Source organism: Marmota marmota, unplaced genomic scaffold (assembly GCF_001458135.2).
Source record: "Marmota marmota marmota unplaced genomic scaffold, marMar, whole genome shotgun sequence".
NCBI lineage: Eukaryota > Metazoa > Chordata > Mammalia > Rodentia > Sciuridae > Marmota > Marmota marmota.
Window position 1 is genome coordinate 28929600 of NW_026000016.1, and position 13124 is coordinate 28942723.

A 13124-nucleotide genomic window follows, 5' to 3' on the forward strand; every position below is an offset into this window, starting at 1 on the left:
ATGTTCCTCAAGAGCTACATCTGGATATGACAGAGCTATCTAGAGAAAAAGGGTTATAGGGTTGCTGAACTTAGACTATCATAATTGTGTATGGAACATTAACAGAAGGCAGTCTAGCCTAGTCTTCTTTTGAATTGGGGTGAGCAGACTTGTAGCATTATATGGAATGAGTAAATCATGTTAAACAAGGGCTCATTAGGAATTGTTATGAAAAAAAGAGGAAATGCATGTACTAGAGGCATGAAATATACATATATATCCATCTAAATGATGAAATTATATATATATGTATATATATATGTGTATATATATATATATATATATATATATATATACACATATATATATATATAAACTTTTGAGGAAGGTTAATTCCAGATCTGTTAGAATGTCTCTTTTCCATCTGATATATTTTTGATTTTGTACATGGCCCCAGACTCCTGACCCATGGAGATTGGAACATAGACAAGTATGTATTCCAAGGCTTTTGCCAGTTCCTATCATGTGGACCGAACTAATGAGTCCAGGGATAAACACCTGACCTAGACACCATGAAGTTAAATACAAAAGTTAAGAATATGATCACAACAATGCTTAGGAGAAAAGAACACTGGATTAGGAGCTAGGAAGTCTACTTTTTACTTATAATTAGTCAGTGTATTCAGAGTGGATCTAGTTACTTTTTCTCTCTGGACCTAAGTTTCTTCATACATGAGAATGAGGGTTTGGTATTAAAATATTCCTATTCACTAGTGTGTATTTTATGAAATGTATGTATGTTAATGGGTACGTACAAAGGGGGGAAAAACTTTCTTGCTCTGATCTGAGTTTACCAGGTTTTTGTTTTTTTTTTTTTTTTTCCTTAAGACTTCTCAGACACTTAACAATGTGTATTCTGCATCTGCTAGAAAGACCAAAATATGCATTGTTTAGTTTCTTTGCTGTCATTACTCTCCTGGAGCCTTTCTCAGGGCTCTGTTTCCATAGAAAACACTTTGAGAAGTTTGGGGACCTTTTCTGATATCTTTCATTGCTCCTATCTGCCATGGAGTTCATGATCACAACCCAGTGGGGAAGAAATCATTTAATGTTGGGCCTACACAGTTTGCAAACAGCCCCTCATTTCACTCAGAAGTCTTGGGAGGAACCCAGATGCATTGCTTGCACAGTGCCAAGCAGGCAGCTTGACTGGATTTTTCTTCAAATCAGGCAAGCCTATTGGCATCAAGTGGAGCCAGAGGAGAGAGCGTGCATTCCGGGGCTCCTTTTTCATTAGCCACGCAGCAGCTGCGGCTCATGGCTGAGCTGTTCTTCAGCTTAACTGGGCATGTATCCAGCAGCATGAAGAATATAGAATGGAAAGAGAGGGATAGCATGCTTTCTTTTAGGATTTGAAGGACAGAAACCTACTGTCTTATCCTTAACTAAGGGAATCCTAGAATGTGTTCCCAGTATTCCAACATTTGAAGGAATTCAAAAGGTCATCTCATCCAGCTACCTGATGGATGGATACCCGACATCATTTTTGCCACGGTGTTAGACATTTCCATTGATAAGAAACACAATGACTACAAAGCAAACCAATGTACTCATTCTGATTTCATAGGCAAAAAAAAATGTCTCTCTCTTTTATTTTGGTTCATAATGTGACTCCATGAAGATTCCATCTGTTGGTTTAGTTCTATCTTCCAGAGTCATTCAGATTGAATCTCATTCCCTCTCACAGAACAACCTTAAAAATTAGAGCAGAATTACCATGTACTTCTGAATATCTGATGAAATAATGTCAGTAAAGCTGCTTTGAAAATTTTCTGTTATAATAGACAGGTATAGAATATTATGCCTAGCTTGTTGTCAACTTTTAGTATCATCTTTATCTCTCAAAGTTAGGGTGCACAATCAATACTGAGGTCACTGGGTAGCAATATGAAAAGAATATCTATATAGATAAAACTAGCAATATATGTAACATAATGCTTTTGTTAGCATATGAGTAAATATTATAGTTGACATTGAGCTGTCAGATAGAAATCCCCAAATATATAAGCAGCAGCTGAAGTCAGACCCTACACTGGCAGTGAGTTATTGTCTGATGTTGAACAATATAATGAGCTTTTCAATGGCCAGTGGGTGAAGCACTCAGAGGAGGGGCCTAGCCAGGGATTCAATCTAGGGCACTGTTTGATCTGTGGCCAAGTTGGTTCCAGATATCGATGACAACAAATCCTACCAGATATGCATATCAAGAACTTAGTAACATAATATTTGGGTCTCCATGGTTTTTCTCTTGGGTGTATAAATGTAGTTAACACGTGTTTCTGCCAATGAGAGGATATTTTGTTAGGTGAATCACCATAAAATTTGGGGAAAGTAAAGAGCTTCAAATGTTCTAACTACAGAAACTAGATATGCATTAATCAATCCTTTTGAAGTCTTCCACGATCACTTTACATCCTAATTGACTTAAAACAAAACAAATCTTACTATAAATGCCTATAGTTACATGAAAGAATTGTTCATTTGATAAAGTACTTCTCAAGATACAAGATGCCAGCAAAATATCAAGTTAAACATTTCTATAATCCTGGGGTTTAATCAATTTTTTTTATTTCTTCTGTTCAAATGAAAATTCAGTATATTTTGAGCCTACGCTGAGGAAAACTTAGGCCAAATGATTCTTTTTCCATTTTAGTCATTTTAAGAGTTCATCTTTATTGAATAACTTGTTTTATCTCAGAAAAGGGGCTCTTTATTATTCATCTTAACTAATATATCTCAAACTACCCTGCCTTTTCTAGGAAAATTTTTCTCAATATTTTTATCAAAGGTAAATGATCACTCTTTATATTAAGCAAGTTTATTTTCTAGGAGATACTTTAAAAACAAAAACCTTGCATCTTTTCTAGTCTACTCTTTTCTGAGAAGCTAAATTCTTTTTGAAGTATTTGTTGACATTGGACTAAAAACACCATTTAAAAATACTAAGAATATTCCAGAAATACCTACGTTGAACAACATATATCTAAAATTAGCCCCCTTCATTACCTAGTAAAATTTTCTATCTAATGATGAAACATAATAAATTCCTAATAGTTGAATATCTAATATTCTTTCCTTTCTTCCATTAATCTGGAGAGGGAGGTGGGGGGTGGGTAGGTAGAGATGGAGATCCAGACAGAAACCTTGTAGTTACAAGGTTTCTGAATCAGGCAACACGTTGTCCATCCTGAAGCATCTCAGCATTGGTCTTTCAATCTCCCTACAAGCAACACAATGAGAGCAAATGTTCTTTTTAACATGTTTCAGGTTGGCACCATATGAGAGGAACTCTGAAGTGATGAGACCCAAAGTTTATATAGGGTGCCACAATGTGGGCTCATCATTTCTCTTTGTTCTAAAAGGAGAAACCTTTACTTTTGAATGAAAATAAATCTTCCCTGAGGAGGGGGTGATGGAGGAAGGGTTTGCCTACCTTGGTATGTAAGTAAATGGCTCCGGGATAGGTTAAGTCTTTGAAACTCTTACACCACATGCTATTTCTCACCTCTACGAAATTTTCTAGCCAATCATTCTTTAACCAAGTTTGCTAGGGTTTCTTGCTTCTAAATCTGGAAAACATAGAAACATAGAAATATTCCTGGGTCTCCAAAACACTATCCATTGATACATCCAATGAACATCTACTGAGCTCTTAATAGATCTTCTACATGGAGACATATTACACATAATCCAAGCACAGAAAGTAATAAAATAGGCTTATCATCCTCTGGATATTCACAGCATGGAGTTTGTATTTCTCTAGTGGCAAGGGTTTCCACTGCTTCACAATGTAGTTCATTTTATTTTTGAGATGTTCACATTGTTAACAAATCACTTCTTATAGTATACTTAAGTCTAATTTTATGCAATTTCACTTACTTATTGGTTCTTTGTAGACTTTCCAGAGTAACTTAAAATATTAAGTTACTCTGATTGTTTTCAATTAATAAATTTAAACTTTCTTATTATGAATAATTTCTGAGCATGTTATCATCTGAATTATTTAACCCAATAGTTTTCCAAGGCTTACTTAAAATTTCTTCTAGGCATTTTTTTTAAGCAATCAAGATACAGAATGAAACTATCCCCTGTATATTTTGTCTGTATGTAACACATTTTTCTTGGCCAACTATTATAGTTAAACTGGCTTTTTGAAGTTATCTTTTCTATATCTAATAAATTATTTATAAGGAACCTTGGTGCCATGAATAATACTGCTTTATGATAATCAATAGAAATGGTAACAGTATCATTAAGAATTTTTATTCTGCTAAAGTTAATAATAATAATGAAAATCATGCTTAACACTTCTTCGTGAATTCATGTTTTGAACAGTAGGTCTCTTACTAGTGTTGATGGATCCAGCTTAGACTGACTACTAAAATAACTGGACTAATTCCAGTTATCAGGATAACTCTGCTAATGCACATGTATATTTAAAACTGAGTCTGAATTTATTTTCTCTATACTTTATCTGTTTTAATGAATAGACACTATCATAATTTAAATTTGAATCTAATTTTCTATTAATAGTAGAAATATAAGATCTACTTAAGAAATTAAATAGAAAAATACTCAGAGATTATGGAAAGTACTTTAAATCATTAGTATAAAGATTAAGAATTCAAAAGTAGATATTTTTGAAGGATTTTTATGTTCAGTAGACTTTTTTGGGCAGGAGAGTATAAATAACATTCACTGGACTTACAGACAAAACCTAATAAAGTTTACTTCTAGTGCAAGAGAAAGAATAAACAAGATGAAATAAGTAAAGCATATTGCAGGAGTTAAATGATGACAAATTTTCAGGGGAAAAATTAAAATTAAAGTGGAGAATAGAAAAGGTGGTATAAAAGGGAATGGAAGGAAACATTTTAGACAGGTTTAAAGGTGCCTGGGAACCTGCCCTTCTAATGTTCATTTTAATTTCAAATCACACATCCACAAGAAATTAAAGCTAAGTTTTAAGAAATCTTCTTTAGTAACTTAGCTTGTTGTTGATGTGTTGCTTTGTAGTTCAGAAATTCCCTTTTCTGTGTTTTAGCCTTACTTTTTCTCTGTCCTCACCAGCTTTCCCATTAGAAGAGGGAGATGACCAACTACATGGGAAAATCTAAGACACCCACTTGATGGGAATTCTTAACAATTTTGTTAGTGGATGCAAATCACATGAGAAAAAATATCTCAGCCCAAACACCCAAAAGCAAGAATGTGTGAAAATATGACAACTTGGACTTAAAATGAGGAACTCCCAGATGTTCTAGGGCTGTTTGTGTTTAGCCACAACGACGTGAAATGGATTCAGAAATACTTTTCTCTGTTTGATCCTAGCTTGGCCTCCCTGCTCTATCAAGTAGTGCTGAGCACACAGAGCTCTACACTCTCTAATGTGTGCTGAGAGAATGGATGCTTTTTAAAGTATTGGCCTGAACACACCAAAATAAGGAGATAAATAAACTTAAAATAACATCACACATATTTGGATTCCAAAGTAACTTGTTTTTGAGTTATTTGTTTCCCTGGAACAAATATTCTAAGATAATTAAAGGTAGGTATGCTTTCAAGGGATAATGTTTCATGTTTAAAGCTCTTTTGGGAAATAGAAGCTAATAGGAGCATGACTCCTAATATTTCCATGTATTCACCTGTGGAAATTCTACATGAAGCCTCATCTCATTTCTTCTCCTCAATACAGCCTTTGCCAACCAAACTAATGTACCTTGACATCTCTTCCTCTGTGGCACTTATTATTCATGAGTGGATTTGTTAAATTTTCATGTTTTTTCTCCTTTCTCTAATATATAATTTCCTTAAACACAAGAAAGTTTCCTCATGAATATTTCCCATATTCTTCATTACACCCAAAACCTAAGTGCCATTCAAATAGTTACCTCTTGGTTGATGGACTCATTCTTCTTCTGGTCTTGCTTATGGTGACTCTTGTTCTATCTAACATGGTAGATGGGTAGCATAATTGCAGATTATTGGGAAATAACAGAAGTGACAGGACCAATTTGAATTCTGAAATCGGAGGAAGTGATGGTCATGAATAAGAAAGAGAGAACATTAATCAAGCCTTTGGGCAGCTGCACTTCCTAAGAAGAGAATCGCAGAGCAGAGTGCATTAGTTTCAAACTCAAGCACAAGTGTTCTGCTCTGTTTCTTTGCTTTTATTTATTGATCTTTATTTTGCTAATCATGAGCACTATAGTAGGACCCTCTGGCAGAGTTCTCGTCTTCCAGCCATAATGAAATCCAGAGGAAATAGTCATTCTAGTGCAAAGAAAAGTCCCAACTCAGGATGACACAGGGAAAGATTAAAAAACAAATGCACATTGTAGCTTTGGAACTTACATTTCAATTTTCTTTTAGAAGATTTACTTCTCCCCATAGCACTTAACTTGGATTCTTATTTGCAAGGTGGAGACTCAATAAAGTGCTAACATCAAGACTTGTGATTAAGAAAAAGCACTACGTAAAATTATTATTTTAAATGATCACAAATATATTTTCTATGTAACTCTGACATTCTTTTATATTAGAAGAGTTGGAAAATTTCATTCTAAAATTGAAAATTGTTTTTATCCTTGATCAAACTCGGAGGGATAGTTAGTTAACTTGGCTTAGTGTTGTCATCAATGCAGTTCTCTCATTTGCTTTTTCCCAACTTGATTTTTCTTGTGCCTCTCCTATGCCTATCCATTCCTCCAATTTCCTCTTTGAATTATCGTATTTTGAGACTACAATCTTCCCTCTCATCTTAGCCCCCATTTCTACCATCTAGCCATTCTCTCAGGAAGACCAGTTACTTCCTGCTTTTACATCAACTTCTACAAAATTTTATCTGAAGTTTCTCAATCTTGATTCTATCTTATCATTCTTTGTCTCTTTTCCTTTCCCTATATTGCTAAAGATAACTGCATAACTCTGCAGCTATGTCACTGGATACTCAGATTCCCAGTAGGAAAGGACTATCATCATCACTCAATAATCCTTTCATAGTTGTGTAGATATTCTTGCTCATTTCTTCATTGTTATGTTGATAATTTGTCATGTTCCTCTTTTAGTTCCTTTATCTTCTCTCTCATTAAATGATATTATGTTTTCTTGCAATCTAGGTCTTAAATATATAGATCCATTGTTTCTGTACCTATTGGGTTATCTTTTCATTTGCTGTGATCAAAATGCTTGACTGGAACACATTAGAGGATGGAAAGTTTATTTAAGCTCATGGTTCCTGAGGTTTAATCCATGGTTGGTAGAGTCCATTGCTCTGGGCACAGGTGAGGCAGAATATCATAGCAGACAGGCTTGGTAGAAAAATGCTGCTCCATTTATAGCAGCCAGAAAGAAGAGAGAAGGAAGTGGGGCCATAGGAGAATGAATCTTTTCAGGGCACAACCCCAGTAATCCACTTCCTCCAGCCACACCTTACCTACCTATATTTACCACCCAGTCAGCTCACTCAAACTAGGATGGACTGCTTAGGTTACAACTCTTATAATCTAATTATCTCATTTTTGAGTATTCTTTTATTAACACAGGAGCGTTTAGGGGACACTTCATATCCAATCATAGCACCTATAAAGTCATCGCTCCTCTATTCCCTTTCTGATTTCAAAGGAATGGGAGTTCTTACCCTTGATCCAGCCCTTTTTACTTCATTCCCCATCCCCTTGCAAGATGAGATCCACCTATTGGTTGTATTCTCTTTTCCTACCACTCACAAAGATGCTTGAGTCTCTTTCATAAAATCCAAATTCCTAAAGATTTCTGTCACCTGCTAGCTATTACCTTAAGCTTTCCTTCTATTCAAACTTTAGCTTGTAAAAGAACAGTCCACAATGATTCTTTACTCTTTAGCATCCTTTGCTCTTTTCAAATTAGTTTCTAAAGAGTTTATTTAAACACATGTCTAGAAAGTGCACAAGTCCTGCATAAAACTTGATAAATGTTTCTGAACAAATCTCTACCAGCACCCTAGATGCCTCTTTGCCACTACTTAAAGTCACTAGTAGTACTCAACATTCATTCTTTTTTCAAATTACCCTTTTTTAAAGTATGTTTTATTATAAACCCTAAATATAGAAAAGTGAACAAAATGTAAATGTACAATTAAATAAAATATTATAAAGTGAATTACCATGTAACTAGAATCTAGGCAAAGGAATGAGATACTGTCAGCAGCCCAGAATCAACTCAACCCTTCTCTACATGCTACACTCTGACCTCTTCTTCTTAATCAGAAGCCATCTAGAGGCAACCATTTTCTTGGCATTTACAGCAACCAATCCCTACTGGTCTTAATAGTATAATCACTATGTATTTATTTCTAAATAATATACTTTGATCATGTCCTTCAGATAAGCTGTTCACTTCATATAAATGAAATCATGTGCTGCATGATTTATGTTCAAAGATTTATCTTGATGGAATAAAGAATTAATACATTCTTTATTTTTCTGTGCACCATCCTATACCTATAAGCACATGTATCCATAGGGTAGAAACGTAGGAGTAAAGCAGCTAAGGCATGTGATATAAATCTTCAACTTGACTAGAAAATGACAAACTATTTCCCAATAGATTTGACTAATTTATGTTACTCCTAGCAGGGAAGGAATTCATTATCTTTTCTTTTGTTATTATGTAGCCAATCTAAGTTGGACTTGTTTCTTATTAAGATTGTACAACTCTTTCTCTGTTTTATAGGTTTACTTTTTTCCTTTCATCTTTTGATTATAGGTTTATGATATTTCTTTGTATATTCCTGATATGACCCTTTGTCAGTTATATATAAATGTATTAAGTATTTCCCCCACCATGGCCTGCCATTTAATTTTCTCATGATATCCTTTCATGAATTAATTTTTTATATAATTTAATGTCATAAATGTACAAATGCTATTTGACTTAAAATTGAGTTATATCCCAATAAATCCAGAGTGAATTGAAAATATATGTGAAAATGCATTTAGTATACCTACCCTACCAAAAAAATCACAGCTTAGCTTAGTCTACTTTAAACATGCTCAGAACATTTACATTAGTCTACAACACTGTGTGAAATTATCTAACACAAAGCCTATCTTATAATGAAGTTTATAATATCTCATTTTAACATTGTACCAAAGTGTAAAACAGATGATTTGGGGGGTACTACTCCTTATTAACATACACAGCTGAAAAGCATACTGGGCCTTAAAAATCTGTAAAATGTTGAATTAAAACTAATTATAGGATAGTGTAGGTGTTACAGAAACAAGGTCATCAATTTCTCTTTCTTTTGAAGAAGTTCAAGAACAGCTGGTAGAAAGCATGGACAGACACTTGATAGTTTAGCAGATATGAGTGTTTTTCAGAAATATATCAAATTTTGACTAAGCAGTGTGTATCTTCTTTTCATTATATATTTATTCATCACAAGCGAAAGCATCCTGTGTCTGCCTGTCAGTTCTTGTGAATCTCTTGTAATTGACTTCCATTTCTTCTAACATTCATGTACCATTGCTGATAGGAGGAACTACCTCCATTGATTTCTTTGCTGTGAACTTTCTTGGTGCCTTGGATATAGCTTCTCCTTCTCTGTCTCAATTTCTTTAATTCTTTCTTCCTCTAATTCTTTCCATTCCTCATTAGAAAGCTCTTCTTCCTCAGTTCCAACCAGGTCGTGAGTATCTTCTTTGTCACTGTCCAATTCTATCTTTTTCCTAATCACTAACTGTGTTGCTTTCTATTTCAACAGAAGAATATTTGTTAAAAACCTTTGAATGTATTTACATATTTCCTAAAAACTTTATTCCGAATGCCATTCATGCATTGCTGTGTGGCTTTTTTTCATGCTGCAGCAGTGTCTGGTTACCATTTAGTATATTAAAACCTTTCCCAAACTTTCTGAATGTTTGGCCAGATTAAGTAGCTTCGATAACCTGTACAAATGTTTGCTGTAAATAGTGTGATTCGAGCACAGCTAGTGTGCTTTGGTCCACTGGTTGAATGAGTGTGGTTCTGTGCAGTGGCAAATACAGAACCTTTATATTAGGTTGCACATTGTTAATACAGTGTAGAGGCCATGCATTATTGTTTTAGATGAGAAGAATCTTAAATAGGTGGTTGTTTTGTCTATAGGATTCTCCATCTTCCAGAATTTAACATTTCAAACCAGTCTTTAGACAATGTTGATGCCATCCAGTTCCTTGTCATGGTAATAATAAACAGGAAATATATGCTCGCTCACATTTTTGAATGCTCTGGGGTTCTTTCGGTGATACGTTAGAAAAAGCTTTAAATTGAACCCTGCAGTATTTCCATCCCAAAGAAGCATTGCATGGTCATCGTTCTAGACAGTTTTTGTGTTTCTGTGACCAAAATACCTGACAAGAACAACTCGGAGGAGCAAAGGTTAATTTCGGCTCACTAAAGCAGAGATCTCAGTGCATAGAGGGACAATTCCACTTCTCTGAGCCAGAATATCATGAGGGCAGAGCACATCAGAGAGAAGCTGCTTCCCTGAAGGTAGCAAGGAAGCAGAAAGATAGTGAGAAGGGCCGCAGAGAAGATGCATCCTTCCAGGTCATGCCTCCAGTGACCCACCTCCTCCAGCCATGCCCCAACTGCCTAGAGTTACCACCCAGTCAGTCCATTCGAACTATGATGGACTGATCAGGTTTACAACTCTCATAATCCAACCACTTTCTTTATTCATGCATTAACATAGGAGCTTTTTTGGAGAACATCTCACATCCAAACCATAGCAGTCATTGAATACCTTGCACTGTCTTGGACTCTCCCTGAATGGTTGTATACTCTGTCATACACTGGCAGAACAAGTTTGTTTAATTAATATTAAATGTTTGTTCTGGCAAATATTTCTGATCTACAATTATCCTATGCAGCTCTCCCTTACAAACTTCATCACCTGCACTATCAGCACTTGCTACCTCATTGCTGACCCTCATATCATGAAAATGATAACCATTTTTGAAGCATTGAAATCAACCATGCACAAATGTTTGCATACATATAGGATCACTGGCATGTCTTACCTGGATTATCAGTAGGCTGAGCCATATGCACTTGTGCCTCTGGTCTTCCATCCACAAGGCAAATAATTTTTCCATATCATCAATTGGCCCATCTCTTTCCTTTGTGATGTCAGTGAATTTAACTGACAGTTTTATTGCATCAATGATCTGCTTCTCATCCATTAAGATGCTTGAGACCATTGATAGTGATGGTTCTAGCTCACATGCCATGACTCACAATCTTCAGGTAAGAAATCTCCTTGAGTTTCATCTCAGGAGTAATTGTCTTCCTCTTCTCACTAGAAATAGAAGATACAGTTGAGCAATTGTTTAGATGCAATAGAATTCATTAAACACAATATCAAAAGTTGTTGGCAACTCAGTAAACTATAGAGTATTTGTTGTTTATCTCCATGATTACATGGCTGACTAGGAGCTGCTGCTCACTGCCACTGCCCAGCATTGTGGGAGATTCATACTAGATATCACTATACTGGGAAAAGATCAAAAGTCAAATTTTAATATATGGTTTATATTGAATTTTCATCTCTTCCATACCATAATGAATTTGAAAAATCTTCATTTGGGAACTGTGTGTCAAATTTCCATTTCTGTAATAAAATACCTGAGATAATCAACTTCTAAGGTTGAAAGGTTTATTTTACTTATGATTTCAGAGGTTTCATTCCATGGTTAGTTGTCCTGTAGTTTTGGGGCCTGTGGTAAAGCAACATACTGTTGGAGTGTGTGATAGAGGAAGTTGCCCACTCATGATAGCCAGGAATTGTCCCAATACCTCTTTGAGGCCATGTCCACCAGCTCCTAATAGTGCCACTGGGTGGTGTCCAAGCCTTGCACACATGGGCCTTTAGGTGACACTTATCCAAACCATAGAAATCTGTGTTATTTTTTTCTTTATGGATATAATGTTAATTTTAGGTATCAACTTGACCTGATCAAGGGATACCTAAATAGCTGGCCAAAAGTTATTCTGGCTGGGTCTGTGAGCATGTTTCCAGAGAAGATTGGCCATGTAAGTCAATGAGATAAATGGGCCAGATCCACCATCTGTGTGGGAGGCATTATCCCCTCAACTGGGGACCTAGATAGATAATAAGGTAGAAAAAGGGATTTCTTTTCTCTCTCCTAGAGCTGGAACAGTCTTCATCTTCTCCCCTTGAACATCAGAACTCCAGGCTCTTCAGCCTTTGGATTCAGAATTCACACCAGTAGTACCTAGGTTCTCATTCTTTTAACTTTGGATGGAGAGTTATACCATTGTTTTCTCTGGTTCTGAGGTCTTGGGATTTGGACTGAACTACACTACTTGCAATCCATTCTCTCAAGCTTGCAGATAGCCTGTCTTGAGATCTCTCATTCTCTGGAATTATAGGAGCCAATTCCCCTAACAAATCCTATATCTATCTACCTAATGTTATAGGTTCTGTCTCTCTGGAGAGCCCTGACTAATAAATACTATGTTCTATAGGTTTTGCATCTTGTTTGGGATGTTTTTGCTTCTGGATTTTAAAGATACTCCCCAGCCCCTCAATATTATCTTTTTGAAATTTCTTATTTGTATTTTATGTTTAGATCTATAACTCCCCCTGTTTTCGTCAACTTTTTCACTGCTGTGACTAAAAGATCTGACCAGAACAATTGTAGAGGAGGAAAAGTTTATTTGGGGGCTCACAGTTTCAGAGGTCCGAGTCCCTAGATGGCTGGCTCCATTCCTCGGGTCTTGAGGTGAGGCCGAAGATCATGGCAGAAGATTATAGCAGAAGGAAAGAGCTCAAATGGTGATCAGAAAGCAGAGAGACAGCCTCCACTCTCGAGATACAAAATATATGCCCCATAAACATGCCCCAGTTCCCACCTTCTATAGCCACACCCTCTCACTTCAGTTACCACTCAGTTAATCCCTCTCAGGAGATTCAATTACTGATTATGTTAAGATTCTCACAACCCAATCATTTCTCTGCTGAACCTTCTTTCATTGTCTCACATGTGAGCTTTTGGGGATACCTCACATTCAAACCCTAACACCCCTACAACTTTTTA

At 35.8% G+C, this 13124-nt stretch overlaps 1 long non-coding RNA gene across 1 annotated transcript in view; it reads right to left on the minus strand.

Moving 5' to 3' along the window:
* Positions 1-3219: 3219 nt before the first annotated feature.
* LOC125618481 overlaps positions 3220-13124 on the minus strand; it is a 41806-nt gene continuing 31901 nt past the window's right edge. The window contains exons 2-4 of the long non-coding RNA XR_007349776.1: positions 11085-11362; positions 5931-6060; positions 3220-3608 (exon numbers count right to left, since the gene is read on the minus strand). This is a non-coding gene — a long non-coding RNA (uncharacterized LOC125618481). The remainder of the gene's footprint in view (positions 3609-5930; positions 6061-11084; positions 11363-13124) is intronic.